This window comes from Watersipora subatra, chromosome 11 (genome assembly GCF_963576615.1).
Source record: "Watersipora subatra chromosome 11, tzWatSuba1.1, whole genome shotgun sequence".
Classification (NCBI taxonomy): domain Eukaryota; kingdom Metazoa; phylum Bryozoa; class Gymnolaemata; order Cheilostomatida; family Watersiporidae; genus Watersipora; species Watersipora subatra.
The window spans coordinates 1,081,800-1,093,961 of NC_088718.1; the positions used below are offsets into that span (position 1 = coordinate 1,081,800).

Genomic DNA, 12,162 nt, shown 5'->3' on the forward strand with positions numbered 1-12,162 from the left:
GGTATCATTGCCCGCCACTTCCAATTTTCTCGTGTTTTTTTCCTGTCACTGACGTTACATCAGTCGAGCCCAGCACTGTCATCAATCATGACGATTGACAAAAATTTATACTTCAGTATCAACAAAAAGCCGAAATTTGATGATGTAAGTCGCATGGTGCTCCCGTTTTCAAGACATATTAGGAACACTACTCATCTAATTGCGATTCTGTTTTAAAGTTTACCTACGGACATTTCTTGAATCAAATAATTTCATCAATGCATAGCCATAAGGGGGTGTAGCTCAAGTGGTAGAGCGCTCGCTTAGCATGTGAGAGGCACCGGCATCGATACCCGGCACTTCCAATTTTTTCGGGATCTCTTGTCACTATCGATACATCAATCAAGCCCAGCACTGTCATCAATCATGACGATTGACAAAATTGTATACATCAGCATCAACAAAAAGCCGAAATTTGCAGATGTAAGTCTTATGGTGCTCCCGTTTTCAAGACATATTAAGAGCTCTACTCATCTAATTGCGATTCTGTTTTAAAGTTTACTTATGGACATTTCTTGAATCAAATAATTTCATCAATGCCATAGCAATAAGGGGGTGTAGCTCAAGTGGTGGAGCGCTCGCTTAGCATGTGAGAGGCACCGGGATCGATACCCGGCACTTCCAATTTTTTCGGGATCTCTTGTCACTATCGATGCATCAATCCAGCCCTGCACTGTCATCAATCATGACGATTGACAACAATGCTTGCTTCAACATCAACAAAAAGCCGAAATTTGCAGAAGTAAGTCGCGTGCTGCTCCTGTTTTCAAGACATATTAGGAACACTACTCATTTATTTGCGATTCTGTTTTAAAGTTTACTTACGGACATTTCTTGAATCAAATAATTTCATCAATGCCATAGCCATAAGGGGGTGTAGCTCAAGTGTTAGAGCGCTCGCTTAGCTTGTGAGAGGCACCGGTATCATTGCCCGCCACTTCCAATTATCTCGTGTTTTTTTCCTGTCACTGACGTTACATCAGTCGAGCCCAGCACTGTCATCAATCATGACGATTGACAAAAATTTATACTTCAGTATCAACAAAAAGCCGAAATTTGATGATGTAAGTCGCATGGTGCTCCCGTTTTCAAGACATATTAGGAACACTACTCATCTAATTGCGATTCTGTTTTAAAGTTTACCTACGGACATTTCTTGAATCAAATAATTTCATCAATGCATAGCCATAAGGGGGTGTAGCTCAAGTGGTAGAGCGCTCGCTTAGCATGTGAGAGGCACCGGGATCGATACCCGGCACTTCCAATTTTTTCGGGATCTCTTGTCCCTATCGATACATCAATCAAGCCCAGCACTGTCATCAATCATGACGATTGACAAAATTGTATACATCAGCATCAACAAAAAATTGAAATTTGCAGATGTAAGTCTTATGGTGCTCCCGTTTTCAAGACATATTAAGAACTCTACTCATCTAATTGCGATTCTGTTTTAAAGTTTACCTACGGACATTTCATGAATCAAATAGTTTCATCAATGCATGGCCATAAGGGGGTGTAGCTCAAGTGGTAGAGCGCTCGCTTTGCATGTTAGAGGCACCGGGATCGATACCCGGCACTTTCAGTTTTTTTGAGATCTTCCTGTCACTATCGATGCATCAATCCAGCCCTGCACTGTCATCAATCATGACGATTGACAACAATGCTTGCTTCAACATCAACAAAAAGCCGAAATTTGCAGAAGTAAGTCGCGTGCTGCTCCTGTTTTCAAGACATATTAGGAACACTACTCATTTATTTGCGATTCTGTTTTAAAGTTTACTTACGGACATTTCTTGAATCAAATAATTTCATCGATGCCATAGCCATAAGGGGTGTAGCTCAAGTGGTAGAGCGCTCGCTTAGCTTGTGAGAGGCACCGGTATCATTGCCCGCCACTTCCAATTTTCTCGTGTTTTTTTCCTGTCACTGACGTTACATCAGTCGAGCCCAGCACTGTCATCAATCATGACGATTGACAAAAATTTATACTTCAGTATCAACAAAAAGCCGAAATTTGATGATGTAAGTCGCATGGTGCTCCCGTTTTCAAGACATATTAGGAACACTACTCATCTAATTGCGATTCTGTTTTAAAGTTTACCTACGGACATTTCTTGAATCAAATAATTTCATCAATGCATAGCCATAAGGGGGTGTAGCTCAAGTGGTAGAGCGCTCGCTTAGCATGTGAGAGGCACCGGGATCGATACCCGGCACTTCCAATTTTTTCGGGATCTCTTGTCACTATCGATACATCAATCAAGCCCAGCACTGTCATCAATCATGACGATTGACAAAATTGTATACATCAGCATCAACAAAAAGCCGAAATTTGCAGATGTAAGTCTTATGGTGCTCCCGTTTTCAAGACATATTAAGAGCTCTACTCATCTAATTGCGATTCTGTTTTAAAGTTTACTTATGGACATTTCTTGAATCAAATAATTTCATCAATGCCATAGCCATAAGGGGGTGTAGCTCAAGTGGTGGAGCGCTCGCTTAGCATGTGAGAGGCACCGGGATCGATACCCGGCACTTCCAATTTTTTCGGGATCTCTTGTCACTATCGATGCATCAATCCAGCCCTGCACTGTCATCAATCATGACGATTGACAACAATGCTTGCTTCAACATCAACAAAAAGCCGAAATTTGCAGAAGTAAGTCGCGTGCTGCTCCTGTTTTCAAGACATATTAGGAACACTACTCATTTATTTGCGATTCTGTTTTAAAGTTTACTTACGGACATTTCTTGAATCAAATAATTTCATCAATGCCATAGCCATAAGGGGGTGTAGCTCAAGTGTTAGAGCGCTCGCTTAGCTTGTGAGAGGCACCGGTATCATTGCCCGCCACTTCCAATTATCTCGTGTTTTTTTCCTGTCACTGACGTTACATCAGTCGAGCCCAGCACTGTCATCAATCATGACGATTGACAAAAATTTATACTTCAGTATCAACAAAAAGCCGAAATTTGATGATGTAAGTCGCATGGTGCTCCCGTTTTCAAGACATATTAGGAACACTACTCATCTAATTGCGATTCTGTTTTAAAGTTTACCTACGGACATTTCTTGAATCAAATAATTTCATCAATGGATAGCCATAAGGGGGTGTAGCTCAAGTGGTAGAGCGCTCGCTTAGCATGTGAGAGGCACCGGGATCGATACCCGGCACTTCCAATTTTTTCGGGATCTCTTGTCCCTATCGATACATCAATCAAGCCCAGCACTGTCATCAATCATGACGATTGACAAAATTGTATACATCAGCATCAACAAAAAATTGAAATTTGCAGATGTAAGTCTTATGGTGCTCCCGTTTTCAAGACATATTAAGAACTCTACTCATCTAATTGCGATTCTGTTTTAAAGTTTACCTACGGACATTTCATGAATCAAATAGTTTCATCAATGCATGGCCATAAGGGGGTGTAGCTCAAGTGGTAGAGCGCTCGCTTTGCATGTTAGAGGCACCGGGATCGATACCCGGCACTTTCAGTTTTTTTGAGATCTTCCTGTCACTATCGATGCATCAATCCAGCCCTGCACTGTCATCAATCATGACGATTGACAACAATGCTTGCTTCAACATCAACAAAAAGCCGAAATTTGCAGAAGTAAGTCGCGTGCTGCTCCTGTTTTCAAGACATATTAGGAACACTACTCATTTATTTGCGATTCTGTTTTAAAGTTTACTTACGGACATTTCTTGAATCAAATAATTTCATCGATGCCATAGCCATAAGGGGTGTAGCTCAAGTGGTAGAGCGCTCGCTTTGCATGTGAGAGGCACCGGGATCGATACCCGGCACCTTCAGTTTTTTTGAGATCTTCCTGTCACTATCGATGCATCAATCCAGCCCTGCACTGTCATCAATCATGACGATTGACAACAATGCTTGCTTCAACATCAACAAAAAGCCGAAATTTGCAGAAGTAAGTCGCGTGCTGCTCCTGTTTTCAAGACATATTAGGAACACTACTCATTTATTTGCGATTCTGTTTTAAAGTTTACTTACGGACATTTCTTGAATCAAATAATTTCATCAATGCCATAGCCATAAGGGGGTGTAGCTCAAGTGTTAGAGCGCTCGCTTAGCTTGTGAGAGGCACCGGTATCATTGCCCGCCACTTCCAATTATCTCGTGTTTTTTTCCTGTCACTGACGTTACATCAGTCGAGCCCAGCACTGTCATCAATCATGACGATTGACAAAAATTTATACTTCAGTATCAACAAAAAGCCGAAATTTGATGATGTAAGTCGCATGGTGCTCCCGTTTTCAAGACATATTAGGAACACTACTCATCTAATTGCGATTCTGTTTTAAAGTTTACCTATGGACATTTCTTGAATCAAATAATTTCATCAATGCATAGCCATAAGGGGGTGTAGCTCAAGTGGTAGAGCGCTCGCTTAGCATGTGAGAGGCACCGGGATCGATACCCGGCACTTCCAATTTTTTCGGGATCTCTTGTCCCTATCGATACATCAATCAAGCCCAGCACTGTCATCAATCATGACGATTGACAAAATTGTATACATCAGCATCAACAAAAAATTGAAATTTGCAGATGTAAGTCTTATGGTGCTCCCGTTTTCAAGACATATTAAGAACTCTACTCATCTAATTGCGATTCTGTTTTAAAGTTTACCTACGGACATTTCATGAATCAAATAGTTTCATCAATGCATGGCCATAAGGGGGTGTAGCTCAAGTGGTAGAGCGCTCGCTTTGCATGTTAGAGGCACCGGGATCGATACCCGGCACTTTCAGTTTTTTTGAGATCTTCCTGTCACTATCGATGCATCAATCCAGCCCTGCACTGTCATCAATCATGACGATTGACAACAATGCTTGCTTCAACATCAACAAAAAGCCGAAATTTGCAGAAGTAAGTCGCGTGCTGCTCCTGTTTTCAAGACATATTAGGAACACTACTCATTTATTTGCGATTCTGTTTTAAAGTTTACTTACGGACATTTCTTGAATCAAATAATTTCATCGATGCCATAGCCATAAGGGATGTAGCTCAAGTGGTAGAGCGCTCGCTTAGCTTGTGAGAGGCACCGGTATCATTGCCCGCCACTTCCAATTTTCTCGTGTTTTTTTCCTGTCACTGACGTTACATCAGTCGAGCCCAGCACTGTCATCAATCATGACGATTGACAAAAATTTATACTTCAGTATCAACAAAAAGCCGAAATTTGATGATGTAAGTCGCATGGTGCTCCCGTTTTCAAGACATATTAGGAACACTACTCATCTAATTGCGATTCTGTTTTAAAGTTTACCTACGGACATTTCTTGAATCAAATAATTTCATCAATGCATAGCCATAAGGGGGTGTAGCTCAAGTGGTAGAGCGCTCGCTTAGCATGTGAGAGGCACCGGGATCGATACCCGGCACTTCCAATTTTTTCGGGATCTCTTGTCACTATCGATACATCAATCAAGCCCAGCACTGTCATCAATCATGACGATTGACAAAATTGTATACATCAGCATCAACAAAAAGCCGAAATTTGCAGATGTAAGTCTTATGGTGCTCCCGTTTTCAAGACATATTAAGAGCTCTACTCATCTAATTGCGATTCTGTTTTAAAGTTTACTTATGGACATTTCTTGAATCAAATAATTTCATCAATGCCATAGCCATAAGGGGGTGTAGCTCAAGTGGTGGAGCGCTCGCTTAGCATGTGAGAGGCACCGGGATCGATACCCGGCACTTCCAATTTTTTCGGGATCTCTTGTCACTATCGATGCATCAATCCAGCCCTGCACTGTCATCAATCATGACGATTGACAACAATGCTTGCTTCAACATCAACAAAAAGCCGAAATTTGCAGAAGTAAGTCGCGTGCTGCTCCTGTTTTCAAGACATATTAGGAACACTACTCATTTATTTGCGATTCTGTTTTAAAGTTTACTTACGGACATTTCTTGAATCAAATAATTTCATCAATGCCATAGCCATAAGGGGGTGTAGCTCAAGTGTTAGAGCGCTCGCTTAGCTTGTGAGAGGCACCGGTATCATTGCCCGCCACTTCCAATTATCTCGTGTTTTTTTCCTGTCACTGACGTTACATCAGTCGAGCCCAGCACTGTCATCAATCATGACGATTGACAAAAATTTATACTTCAGTATCAACAAAAAGCCGAAATTTGCAGATGTAAGTCTTATGGTGCTCCCGTTTTCAAGACATATTAAGAACTCTACTCATCTAATTGCGATTCTGTTTTAAAGTTTACCTACGGACATTTCATGAATCAAATAGTTTCATCAATGCATGGCCATAAGGGGGTGTAGCTCAAGTGGTAGAGCGCTCGCTTTGCATGTTAGAGGCACCGGGATCGATACCCGGCACTTTCAGTTTTTTTGAGATCTTCCTGTCACTATCGATGCATCAATCCAGCCCTGCACTGTCATCAATCATGACGATTGACAACAATGCTTGCTTCAACATCAACAAAAAGCCGAAATTTGCAGAAGTAAGTCGCGTGCTGCTCCTGTTTTCAAGACATATTAGGAACACTACTCATTTATTTGCGATTCTGTTTTAAAGTTTACTTACGGACATTTCTTGAATCAAATAATTTCATCGATGCCATAGCCATAAGGGGTGTAACTCAAGTGGTAGAGCGCTCGCTTTGCATGTGAGAGGCACCGGGATCGATACCCGGCACCTTCAGTTTTTTTGAGATCTTCCTGTCACTATCGATGCATCAATCCAGCCCTGCACTGTCATCAATCATGACGATTGACAACAATGCTTGCTTCAACATCAACAAAAAGCCGAAATTTGCAGAAGTAAGTCGCGTGCTGCTCCTGTTTTCAAGACATATTAGGAACACTACTCATTTATTTGCGATTCTGTTTTAAAGTTTACTTACGGACATTTCTTGAATCAAATAATTTCATCAATGCCATAGCCATAAGGGGGTGTAGCTCAAGTGTTAGAGCGCTCGCTTAGCTTGTGAGAGGCACCGGTATCATTGCCCGCCACTTCCAATTATCTCGTGTTTTTTTCCTGTCACTGACGTTACATCAGTCGAGCCCAGCACTGTCATCAATCATGACGATTGACAAAAGTTTATACTTCAGTATCAACAAAAAGCCGAAATTTGATGATGTAAGTCGCATGGTGCTCCCGTTTTCAAGACATATTAGGAACACTACTCATCTAATTGCGATTCTGTTTTAAAGTTTACCTACGGACATTTCTTGAATCAAATAATTTCATCAATGCATAGCCATAAGGGGGTGTAGCTCAAGTGGTAGAGCGCTCGCTTTGCATGTGAGAGGCACCGGGATCGATACCCGGCACTTCCAATTTTTTCGGGATCTCTTGTCCCTATCGATACATCAATCAAGCCCAGCACTGTCATCAATCATGACGATTGACAAAATTGTATACATCAGCATCAACAAAAAATTGAAATTTGCAGATGTAAGTCTTATGGTGCTCCCGTTTTCAAGACATATTAAGAACTCTACTCATCTAATTGCGATTCTGTTTTAAAGTTTACCTACGGACATTTCATGAATCAAATAGTTTCATCAATGCATAGCCATAAGGGGGTGTAGCTCAAGTGGTAGAGCGCTCGCTTTGCATGTTAGAGGCACCGGGATCGATACCCGGCACTTTCAGTTTTTTTGAGATCTTCCTGTCACTATCGATGCATCAATCCAGCCCTGCACTGTCATCAATCATGACGATTGACAACAATGCTTGCTTCAACATCAACAAAAAGCCGAAATTTGCAGAAGTAAGTCGCGTGCTGCTCCTGTTTTCAAGACATATTAGGAACACTACTCATTTATTTGCGATTCTGTTTTAAAGTTTACTTACGGACATTTCTTGAATCAAATAATTTCATCGATGCCATAGCCATAAGGGGTGTAGCTCAAGTGGTAGAGCGCTCGCTTAGCTTGTGAGAGGCACCGGTATCATTGCCCGCCACTTCCAATTTTCTCGTGTTTTTTTCCTGTCACTGACGTTACATCAGTCGAGCCCAGCACTGTCATCAATCATGACGATTGACAAAAATTTATACTTCAGTATCAACAAAAAGCCGAAATTTGATGATGTAAGTCGCATGGTGCTCCCGTTTTCAAGACATATTAGGAACACTACTCATCTAATTGCGATTCTGTTTTAAAGTTTACCTACGGACATTTCTTGAATCAAATAATTTCATCAATGCATAGCCATAAGGGGGTGTAGCTCAAGTGGTAGAGCGCTCGCTTAGCATGTGAGAGGCACCGGCATCGATACCCGGCACTTCCAATTTTTTCGGGATCTCTTGTCACTATCGATACATCAATCAAGCCCAGCACTGTCATCAATCATGACGATTGACAAAATTGTATACATCAGCATCAACAAAAAGCCGAAATTTGCAGATGTAAGTCTTATGGTGCTCCCGTTTTCAAGACATATTAAGAGCTCTACTCATCTAATTGCGATTCTGTTTTAAAGTTTACTTATGGACATTTCTTGAATCAAATAATTTCATCAATGCCATAGCCATAAGGGGGTGTAGCTCAAGTGGTGGAGCGCTCGCTTAGCATGTGAGAGGCACCGGGATCGATACCCGGCACTTCCAATTTTTTCGGGATCTCTTGTCACTATCGATGCATCAATCCAGCCCTGCACTGTCATCAATCATGACGATTGACAACAATGCTTGCTTCAACATCAACAAAAAGCCGAAATTTGCAGAAGTAAGTCGCGTGCTGCTCCTGTTTTCAAGACATATTAGGAACACTACTCATTTATTTGCGATTCTGTTTTAAAGTTTACTTACGGACATTTCTTGAATCAAATAATTTCATCAATGCCATAGCCATAAGGGGGTGTAGCTCAAGTGTTAGAGCGCTCGCTTAGCTTGTGAGAGGCACCGGTATCATTGCCCGCCACTTCCAATTATCTCGTGTTTTTTTCCTGTCACTGACGTTACATCAGTCGAGCCCAGCACTGTCATCAATCATGACGATTGACAAAAATTTATACTTCAGTATCAACAAAAAGCCGAAATTTGATGATGTAAGTCGCATGGTGCTCCCGTTTTCAAGACATATTAGGAACACTACTCATCTAATTGCGATTCTGTTTTAAAGTTTACCTACGGACATTTCTTGAATCAAATAATTTCATCAATGGATAGCCATAAGGGGGTGTAGCTCAAGTGGTAGAGCGCTCGCTTAGCATGTGAGAGGCACCGGGATCGATACCCGGCACTTCCAATTTTTTCGGGATCTCTTGTCCCTATCGATACATCAATCAAGCCCAGCACTGTCATCAATCATGACGATTGACAAAATTGTATACATCAGCATCAACAAAAAATTGAAATTTGCAGATGTAAGTCTTATGGTGCTCCCGTTTTCAAGACATATTAAGAACTCTACTCATCTAATTGCGATTCTGTTTTAAAGTTTACCTACGGACATTTCATGAATCAAATAGTTTCATCAATGCATGGCCATAAGGGGGTGTAGCTCAAGTGGTAGAGCGCTCGCTTTGCATGTTAGAGGCACCGGGATCGATACCCGGCACTTTCAGTTTTTTTGAGATCTTCCTGTCACTATCGATGCATCAATCCAGCCCTGCACTGTCATCAATCATGACGATTGACAACAATGCTTGCTTCAACATCAACAAAAAGCCGAAATTTGCAGAAGTAAGTCGCGTGCTGCTCCTGTTTTCAAGACATATTAGGAACACTACTCATTTATTTGCGATTCTGTTTTAAAGTTTACTTACGGACATTTCTTGAATCAAATAATTTCATCGATGCCATAGCCATAAGGGGTGTAGCTCAAGTGGTAGAGCGCTCGCTTTGCATGTGAGAGGCACCGGGATCGATACCCGGCACCTTCAGTTTTTTTGAGATCTTCCTGTCACTATCGATGCATCAATCCAGCCCTGCACTGTCATCAATCATGACGATTGACAACAATGCTTGCTTCAACATCAACAAAAAGCCGAAATTTGCAGAAGTAAGTCGCGTGCTGCTCCTGTTTTCAAGACATATTAGGAACACTACTCATTTATTTGCGATTCTGTTTTAAAGTTTACTTACGGACATTTCTTGAATCAAATAATTTCATCGATGCCATAGCCATAAGGGATGTAGCTCAAGTGGTAGAGCGCTCGCTTAGCTTGTGAGAGGCACCGGTATCATTGCCCGCCACTTCCAATTTTCTCGTGTTTTTTTCCTGTCACTGACGTTACATCAGTCGAGCCCAGCACTGTCATCAATCATGACGATTGACAAAAATTTATACTTCAGTATCAACAAAAAGCCGAAATTTGATGATGTAAGTCGCATGGTGCTCCCGTTTTCAAGACATATTAGGAACACTACTCATCTAATTGCGATTCTGTTTTAAAGTTTACCTACGGACATTTCTTGAATCAAATAATTTCATCAATGCATAGCCATAAGGGGGTGTAGCTCAAGTGGTAGAGCGCTCGCTTAGCATGTGAGAGGCACCGGGATCGATACCCGGCACTTCCAATTTTTTCGGGATCTCTTGTCACTATCGATACATCAATCAAGCCCAGCACTGTCATCAATCATGACGATTGACAAAATTGTATACATCAGCATCAACAAAAAGCCGAAATTTGCAGATGTAAGTCTTATGGTGCTCCCGTTTTCAAGACATATTAAGAGCTCTACTCATCTAATTGCGATTCTGTTTTAAAGTTTACTTATGGACATTTCTTGAATCAAATAATTTCATCAATGCCATAGCCATAAGGGGGTGTAGCTCAAGTGGTGGAGCGCTCGCTTAGCATGTGAGAGGCACCGGGATCGATACCCGGCACTTCCAATTTTTTCGGGATCTCTTGTCACTATCGATGCATCAATCCAGCCCTGCACTGTCATCAATCATGACGATTGACAACAATGCTTGCTTCAACATCAACAAAAAGCCGAAATTTGCAGAAGTAAGTCGCGTGCTGCTCCTGTTTTCAAGACATATTAGGAACACTACTCATTTATTTGCGATTCTGTTTTAAAGTTTACTTACGGACATTTCTTGAATCAAATAATTTCATCAATGCCATAGCCATAAGGGGGTGTAGCTCAAGTGTTAGAGCGCTCGCTTAGCTTGTGAGAGGCACCGGTATCATTGCCCGCCACTTCCAATTATCTCGTGTTTTTTTCCTGTCACTGACGTTACATCAGTCGAGCCCAGCACTGTCATCAATCATGACGATTGACAAAAATTTATACTTCAGTATCAACAAAAAGCCGAAATTTGCAGATGTAAGTCTTATGGTGCTCCCGTTTTCAAGACATATTAAGAACTCTACTCATCTAATTGCGATTCTGTTTTAAAGTTTACCTACGGACATTTCATGAATCAAATAGTTTCATCAATGCATGGCCATAAGGGGGTGTAGCTCAAGTGGTAGAGCGCTCGCTTTGCATGTTAGAGGCACCGGGATCGATACCCGGCACTTTCAGTTTTTTTGAGATCTTCCTGTCACTATCGATGCATCAATCCAGCCCTGCACTGTCATCAATCATGACGATTGACAACAATGCTTGCTTCAACATCAACAAAAAGCCGAAATTTGCAGAAGTAAGTCGCGTGCTGCTCCTGTTTTCAAGACATATTAGGAACACTACTCATTTATTTGCGATTCTGTTTTAAAGTTTACTTACGGACATTTCTTGAATCAAATAATTTCATCGATGCCATAGCCATAAGGGGTGTAACTCAAGTGGTAGAGCGCTCGCTTTGCATGTGAGAGGCACCGGGATCGATACCCGGCACCTTCAGTTTTTTTGAGATCTTCCTGTCACTATCGATGCATCAATCCAGCCCTGCACTGTCATCAATCATGACGATTGACAACAATGCTTGCTTCAACATCAACAAAAAGCCGAAATTTGCAGAAGTAAGTCGCGTGCTGCTCCTGTTTTCAAGACATATTAGGAACACTACTCATTTATTTGCGATTCTGTTTTAAAGTTTACTTACGGACATTTCTTGAATCAAATAATTTCATCAATGCCATAGCCATAAGGGGGTGTAGCTCAAGTGTTAGAGCGCTCGCTTAGCTTGTGAGAGGCACCGGTATCATTGCCCGCCAC

At 41.5% G+C, this 12,162-nt stretch overlaps 1 protein-coding gene and 8 non-coding genes across 9 annotated transcripts in view; all 9 read left to right on the forward strand.

Moving 5' to 3' along the window:
• LOC137408854 (trifunctional purine biosynthetic protein adenosine-3-like) overlaps window positions 1-12,162 on the forward strand; it is a 139,341-nt gene that overhangs the window by 57,204 nt on the left and 69,975 nt on the right. The window lies entirely within an intron of this gene.
• Trnaa-agc (transfer RNA alanine (anticodon AGC)) lies at window positions 1,231-1,303 on the forward strand. Its single transcript has one exon. It is a non-coding gene; the product is annotated as a tRNA-Ala (tRNA).
• Window positions 2,189-2,261, forward strand: Trnaa-agc (transfer RNA alanine (anticodon AGC)). Its single transcript has one exon. It is a non-coding gene; the product is annotated as a tRNA-Ala (tRNA).
• Window positions 3,148-3,220, forward strand: Trnaa-agc (transfer RNA alanine (anticodon AGC)). Its single transcript has one exon. It is a non-coding gene; the product is annotated as a tRNA-Ala (tRNA).
• Window positions 4,426-4,498, forward strand: Trnaa-agc (transfer RNA alanine (anticodon AGC)). The gene has a single exon. It is a non-coding gene; the product is annotated as a tRNA-Ala (tRNA).
• Trnaa-agc (transfer RNA alanine (anticodon AGC)) lies at window positions 5,384-5,456 on the forward strand. Its single transcript has one exon. It is a non-coding gene; the product is annotated as a tRNA-Ala (tRNA).
• On the forward strand, window positions 7,303-7,375 carry Trnaa-ugc (transfer RNA alanine (anticodon UGC)). The gene has a single exon. It is a non-coding gene; the product is annotated as a tRNA-Ala (tRNA).
• Window positions 9,220-9,292, forward strand: Trnaa-agc (transfer RNA alanine (anticodon AGC)). Its single transcript has one exon. It is a non-coding gene; the product is annotated as a tRNA-Ala (tRNA).
• On the forward strand, window positions 10,497-10,569 carry Trnaa-agc (transfer RNA alanine (anticodon AGC)). The gene has a single exon. It is a non-coding gene; the product is annotated as a tRNA-Ala (tRNA).